This window comes from Leucoraja erinacea, unplaced genomic scaffold (assembly GCF_028641065.1).
Source record: "Leucoraja erinacea ecotype New England unplaced genomic scaffold, Leri_hhj_1 Leri_479S, whole genome shotgun sequence".
NCBI lineage: Eukaryota > Metazoa > Chordata > Chondrichthyes > Rajiformes > Rajidae > Leucoraja > Leucoraja erinaceus.
The window spans coordinates 74,880-81,586 of NW_026576380.1; positions in this window are offsets into that span (position 1 = coordinate 74,880).

Sequence of the window (6,707 nt, forward strand, 5' to 3'; positions counted from 1 at the left end):
TGGTCACGGTGGCGCAGCGGGAGATTTGCTGCCTTACACCTGTAGCAGAGTCGGTAACCCGGGTTCGACACCGACTACGGGTGCTGTCTGCACGGAGTTTGCATGCTCTCCCCGTAATCTGCATGGGGGGAGTCCAGAACCACAGTTTAAACAGGGGTGAGCCATTTAGGACAGAGATGATGAAAAAAAATGTTTAACCCGGAGAGTTGTGAATCTGTGTAATTCTCTGCCACAAAAGGCAGCAGAGGCCAATTCACTGGATGCTTTCAAGAGAGAGTTAGATTAAGCACTGAGGAGTCAACGGATATGGGGAGAAGGCAGCAACGGGGTACTGATTGTGGATGATCAGCCATGATCATATAGAATGGCGGTGCAGGCTCGAAGGGCCGAATGGCCTCCTCCTGCACCTATTTTATATGTGATAGATGCAAATGTGGCCATTTGGCCCATCGAGCCTGCACCGCCATTCAATCACGGCTGATGTATCTCTCCTTCCCAACCCCATTCTCCTGCCTTCTCCCCATAACCCCTGACACCCGCACTAATCAATAATCTATCTATCCATCTCTGCCTTAAATATATCCACTGACGTGGCCTCCACCGCCGTCTGTGGCATCGAATCCCACAGATTCACCGCCCTCTGGCTGAAGAAATTCCTCCTCATGTCCTTCCTAAAGGAACGTCCTTTAATTCTGATGCTGTGCCCTCTGATCCTAGACTCTCCCACTAGTGGAAACATCCTCTCTAATCAAGCATAGTCTTGCCGCCGACTGGTCAGCGCGCAACACGAGCTTTTCACTGTACCTCGGTACACGTGACAATAAACTAAACTGAACTGAACGAAATTAATCTTGTACATTTCTGTTTGCAGATGGGCCGGACAATATTGATATTGTCCCCCAGAGTCCAGTGACAAGAACGAATGGAGTAGTTCTAACGTTGACCTGTTCGACCCACTCCGTGCCCAGCCCTGTGTATGAGTGGTTCAATGGGACAGAGAGACTGAGTACAGGTCCAGTATGCACCATCCCCTCAGTAAGCATGGAGCACGCTGGGGAGTACACATGCCATGCCAATAATGCCTGGACTGGCAGAAACATCAGCCTCACTGTAAATGTCAACGTGCAAAGTGAATTCCCCCCCCCCCCCTCTATCTCTCTCTCTCTCTCTCTCTCTGTCTCTCTGTGTGTGTGTATCTCTCTCTCTCCCTCCCCCCCTCCCGCTCTCTCTCTCTTTCTCTCCCCCTCTCCCTCTCTCTCTCTCTCTCTCTCTCTTCTCTCTCTCCCTCTCTCTCTCTCTCTCTCTCTCTCTCTCTCTCTCTCTCTCTCTCTCTCTCCTCTCTCTCTCCCTCTCTCTCTCTCTCTCTCTCTCTCTCTCTCTCTCTCTCTCTCTCTCCCTCTCTCTCTCTCTCTCTTTCCCCTCTCTCCCGAGAGAGAGAGAGAGAGAGAGAGAGAGAGAAGAGAGAGAGAGAGAGAGAGAGAGAGGTCTCTGAGTCAGGAAGAGAGAGAGAGAGAGAGAGAGAGAGAGAGAGAGAGAGAGAGAGAGAGAGAGAGAGAGAGAGAGGAGAGAGAGAGAGAGAGAGATCGGGTAGACAGACGCACAGAGTCCCTTGCCCAGAGAGGGGAATCGAGAGAGAGGACACGAGAAGGTGAAGGAGGAAAGTGAAGATGGGGAGAGAGAGGGTGGGGACTAGTGTAGATGGGGCATGTTGGTCGGGGTGGGACTAGTGTAGATGGGGCATGTTGATAGGTCGTGGGGGACTAGTGTAGATGGGGCATGTTGGTCGGGTGGGACTAGTGTAGATGGGGCATGTTGGTCGGGGTGGGACTAGTGTAGATGGGGCATGTTGGTCGGGGTGGGACTAGTGTAGATGGGGCATGTTGGTCGGGCTGGGACTAGTGTAGATGGGGCATGTTGGTCGGGGTGGGACTAGTGTAGATGGGGCATGTTGGTCGGGTGGGACTAGTGTAGATGGGGCATGATGGTCGGGGTGGGACTAGTGTAGATGGGGCATGTTGGTCGGGGTCGGACTAGTGTAGATGGGGCATGTTGGTCGGGGTAGGACTAGTGTAGATGGGGCATGTTGGTCAGGGTGGGACTAGTGTAGATGGGGCATGTTGGTCGGGGTGGGACTAGTGTAGATGGGGCATGTTGGTCGGGGTGGGACTAGTGTAGATGGGGCATGTTGGTCGGGGTGGGACTAGTGTAGATGGGGCATGTTAGTCGGGGTGGGACTAGTGTAGATGGTGGCATGTTGGTCGGGGTGGGACTAGTGTAGATGGGGCATGTTGGTCGGGGTGGGACTAGTGTAGATGGGGCATGTTGGTCGGGGTGGGACTAGTGTAGATGGGGCATGTTGGTCGGAGTGGGACTAGTGTAGATGGGGCATGTTGGTCGGGGTGGGACTAGTGTAGATGGGGCATGTTGGTCGGGGTGGGACTAGTGTAGATGGGGCATGTTGGTCAGGGTGGGACTAGTGTAGATGGGGCATGTTGGTCGGGGTGGGACTAGTGTAGATGGGGCATGTTGGTCGGGGTGGGACTAGTGTAGATGGGGCATGTTGGTCAGGGTGGGACTAATGTAGATGGGGCATCAAGGTGTCCTCGATAGCATTGCGTACAATGCATGTATCCGTCTCCTGTATCTGTCTTGACTACTGGGTTGAAGACCAGTGTGTCGTTTGGACTTGAACTTATTTCTCGAGTCAGGGAATCACAGACTGCGCATCTTCTATTTCAGGCAGTAGTCCCCTACTGGGAGCTGGTGCGATCGCTGGGATTATGATTGCAGTAGTGGTTGTTGGTGGAGGCGGGATCGGAGGTGGAGCAGCCTATTTGATGAGGAAAAAAAGGAACAGGTAACTAAATATATTTTCTTCAATCTCAACCTGCATTTGACACCGTCTGCCACCGCCATTCATTGTGATCATCCCCAATGAATAAGCCTGCCTTCTCCCCATATCCCTTGACCACACTACCCCCCAGAGCTATATCGAACACTCTCTTAAATCCATTCCGTGACTTAGCCTCCACTGCCCTCTGTGGCAGGGAGTTCCATAAATTCACAACTCTCTAGGCGAAAACGTTTTTTCTCAACTCAGTCTTAAATGGCCTCCTCTTTATTCTAAGACAGTGTCCCCCTGGTTCCGGCCTCGCCCAACTTTGGGAACATTTTTCCTGTATCTAGCTCGTCCAGTCCTTGTATAATTGTATATGTTTCTATAAGATTGCTCCTCATCCTTCTAAACTCTAGTGAATACAAGCCTAGTCTTTTCCATCTTTCCTCATATGACAGTCCCGCCATCCCAGGGATCAATCTCGAGAACCTACGCTGCACTGCCACAAGGATGTCCTTCCTCAAATTAGGAGACCAAAACTGTACACAATACTCCAGATGTGGTCTCACCACAGCCCTACACAACTGCCGAAGATGTTTCTTATTGAAACATATGAGATTATTAAGGGATTGGACACGCTAGAGGCAGGAAAATTGTTCCCGAAGTTGGGGGAGTCCAGAACCGGGCGTCACAGATTAAGAATAAGGGGTAAACCATTTAGAACGGAGATGAGGAAAAATGTTTTTCACCCAGAGAGTTGCGAATCTGTGGAATTCTCTGCCTACTTGGATGATATCGTAATCATAGGGAAAACGCCGAAATTAAGTAAGTTAGCTGTTTCAGCCACAAAACTCACATTTGAGAAGTTTGGGTTTCTCATCTATCCAGTTAAATCCAAGTTGATACCAACTGGAGTTATTGATTATTTGGTATTTATCATTAACTCTAGTAATATGGCTGTGACTCTTCTCCGGGGCAAGAGATTAGGGTAAATAGAAGCATGTAACAACCTCGACAAGTAGCCAGCGTAATTGGCAAATTAGTGGCAGTTTTTCCAGCTGAACATTTTGGGCCTTTGCATTATCAAAATTTACAACGTGCAAAGGAGCAAGCACTCAAATACCATTTAGGTCATTTGAACAGACCAATGCGGTTAACAGCTGAAGCTATATCAGAGTTACAATGGTGAAGACCAATATTCGGCATTGCTCCAGTAACATTTTGGTCAGCAAACCTTCAGTTATATTACAAACTGATGCTAGTGCTCAAGGATGGGGAGCTACTAATATTATCTCTAGTTGCGGTGGCAGATGGCATGTGCATGAGTCACCAATTCTTCAGTTACATGGTATTAACTACCTAGAGATGCTGGGAGCATTCTATGGGTTACAAGCTTATTGTGGGAACATGCATCATCTGCATGTTCAACTACAGATTGACAACACTACAGCGGTGGCATATATTAATCACATGGGTGGAATCGGTGATCATTTAGCTAACCTCATTTGCCACTGGGGTATCGAAAGAAGCATTTGGATTTCAGCTGCCTATTTTCCAGATAGGTTTAATATGGTGGCGGCCATCAGGTCACGAAAATGTAATGACAACACAGAATAGATCATAAAGTATTTAATGACATTGTTGCTCGATATGGAAGGCCGGTTATCGATTTGTTTGCATCTAGGCTCGATCACCAGTTACCAAAGTATGTTGCATGGGACCAGACCCAGGGGCAGTGGCGTTAGATGCATTCTCGCATCGCTGGGGAGGAATGTTCTTTGATGCATTCCCTTCATTTTGCCTCATCAGTTGGTGCTTGCAAAAAATCCATCAAGACCCCGCTTCAGGCATATTGGTAGTGCTATTGAACACATGACAACAAACTAAACTGAACTGAACACTCCCAATAGACAAGGCACAAAAAGCTGGAGTAACTCAGCGGGTCCGGCATCATCTCTGGAGAATATGGATAGGTGATCTGAGATGTGTGTGTGTGTCCGTGCGGGGGGGGGGGGCAAGACTTAGAGTTATAAAGTCATAGTATGAGACAGCGCGGATACAGGTCCATAGGCCCAACCTGCCCATACCAGCCAACATGTCCCAGCTACACGAGTAGAAACATGGAAAATAGGTGCAGGATGAGGCCATTCGGCCCTTCGAGCCAGCACCGCCATTTACTGTGATCATGACTGATCGTCCCCTATCAATAACCCGCGCCTGCCGACTCTCCATATCCCTTGATTCCACTAGCCCATAGAGTATCTAACTATCTAACTATCCCACCTGTTCGAGTTCCCTCCAAACCTGTCCTACACATATACCTGTCCAATACTTGTTTGGATAGTCCCTGACTCGGCGGGCCGAAGGGCCTGTTTCCGCGCTGTATCTCTTCAACTGAACTAACCTATAAGTTGACGTTGTTGCCTGTATATATTTATTTAGGCCGAAAGCCGAACCTGGGACGGAATGCGACGCGAACAGGAGTCCAAGGGGACAGAGTGAGTGAATTCTGAGTGAGGCCCAGAATTAAAGGCCGTTCCTTTAGGAAGGAGATGAGGATGAATTTCTTTAGCCAGAGGGTGGTGAATCTGTGGGATTCGTTGCCACAGACGGCGGTGGAGGTCACAAGTCAGTGGATATTTTTAACGCAGCGATAGATAGATTGTTGATCAGTGGTTATGGGGAAAAGGCAGGAGAATGGGGTTGGGAGGGAGAGATAGATCAGCCGTGATTGAATGGCGGAGTAGACTGGAAGGGCCGAGTGGCCTCATTCTGCTTCTATCACTCATGAAGTTATGATCTTCAGATTCTCAACTGCCCTGTCACTGAGTGGAGGGAAAGTGCCTGTGTTAGTTGGGTTTGATATGATGATCACAGCGGCGCCCGGTGTACATATTTGCATTTGAGACGTGGATTATAACCCAGATACTTGTTCTGTTCGTTGAAGTTTAGTTGAAGTTTAACACAAGGAACCGTGTAGAATTATGCAAGATGTGCTGGAGTAACTCAGCGGGTCAGGCAGGCAGGCATCTCTGTGGAGAACGTGGACAGGTACAAAGTGCTGGAGTAACTCAGTGGACAGGTACAAAGTGCTGGAGTAACTCAGCGGGTCAGGCAGTATCTCTGGAGATGCCCTTCGGGTCGGGACCTATCCTCGGAACACTTCAAGTTCACCTGTTCAACTCAAGATAGTGTGATCTAGGAATGGAAATATCAGCTGATGAAAAGTGAAGTCCGCGTTATTTAGACGTCCATCTGATCTCAGTTGCTAATCCTGTTTTCACGGGATAATGGGTCCATTACCGGGGAGGGAATTGGAGACACTTGGCAGCTAGTACAGTGCAGACGAGCCGAATATTCTTCCTTTGCGCCGGACACATTATTCTGGTGCCCTTGACTTCGTGACTGAACGCGTTGCTTCATTTCTGCAGCTGCCTCGGCCACAGATGCCGAGGACGGACTGGCAATCTATGAAAATCTCCCGGGAAAAGATCAGGTTGGTACCGGGTTTTCTTTCATGAGATGAGCTTTTTTATTTTGTGAAAGTGACAGTGGACTTGTGGAACCGTGCTTGGAATTGTCAACAGTAATGCACTCGGGACACCAGTCTTCCTTATCTGATTCCTTTGTGGGACACATTCAACTTCCTCACGAACTGGTGGCGAATCTATGAATTCCATTGCCTCAGAAGGACTGATAGGGCAATGGAATTCTTGCTTGCTGCAGCACAACAGAATATGTAAACATAGTACACCACAGAAGTAAACAAGATCAGTGCTTATATATGCACACTCACTAGGGCTCTGTACAACTGCAGAAGGACCTATTTGCTCCTATACTCAACTCCTCTGGTTATGAAGGCCAACAGGCC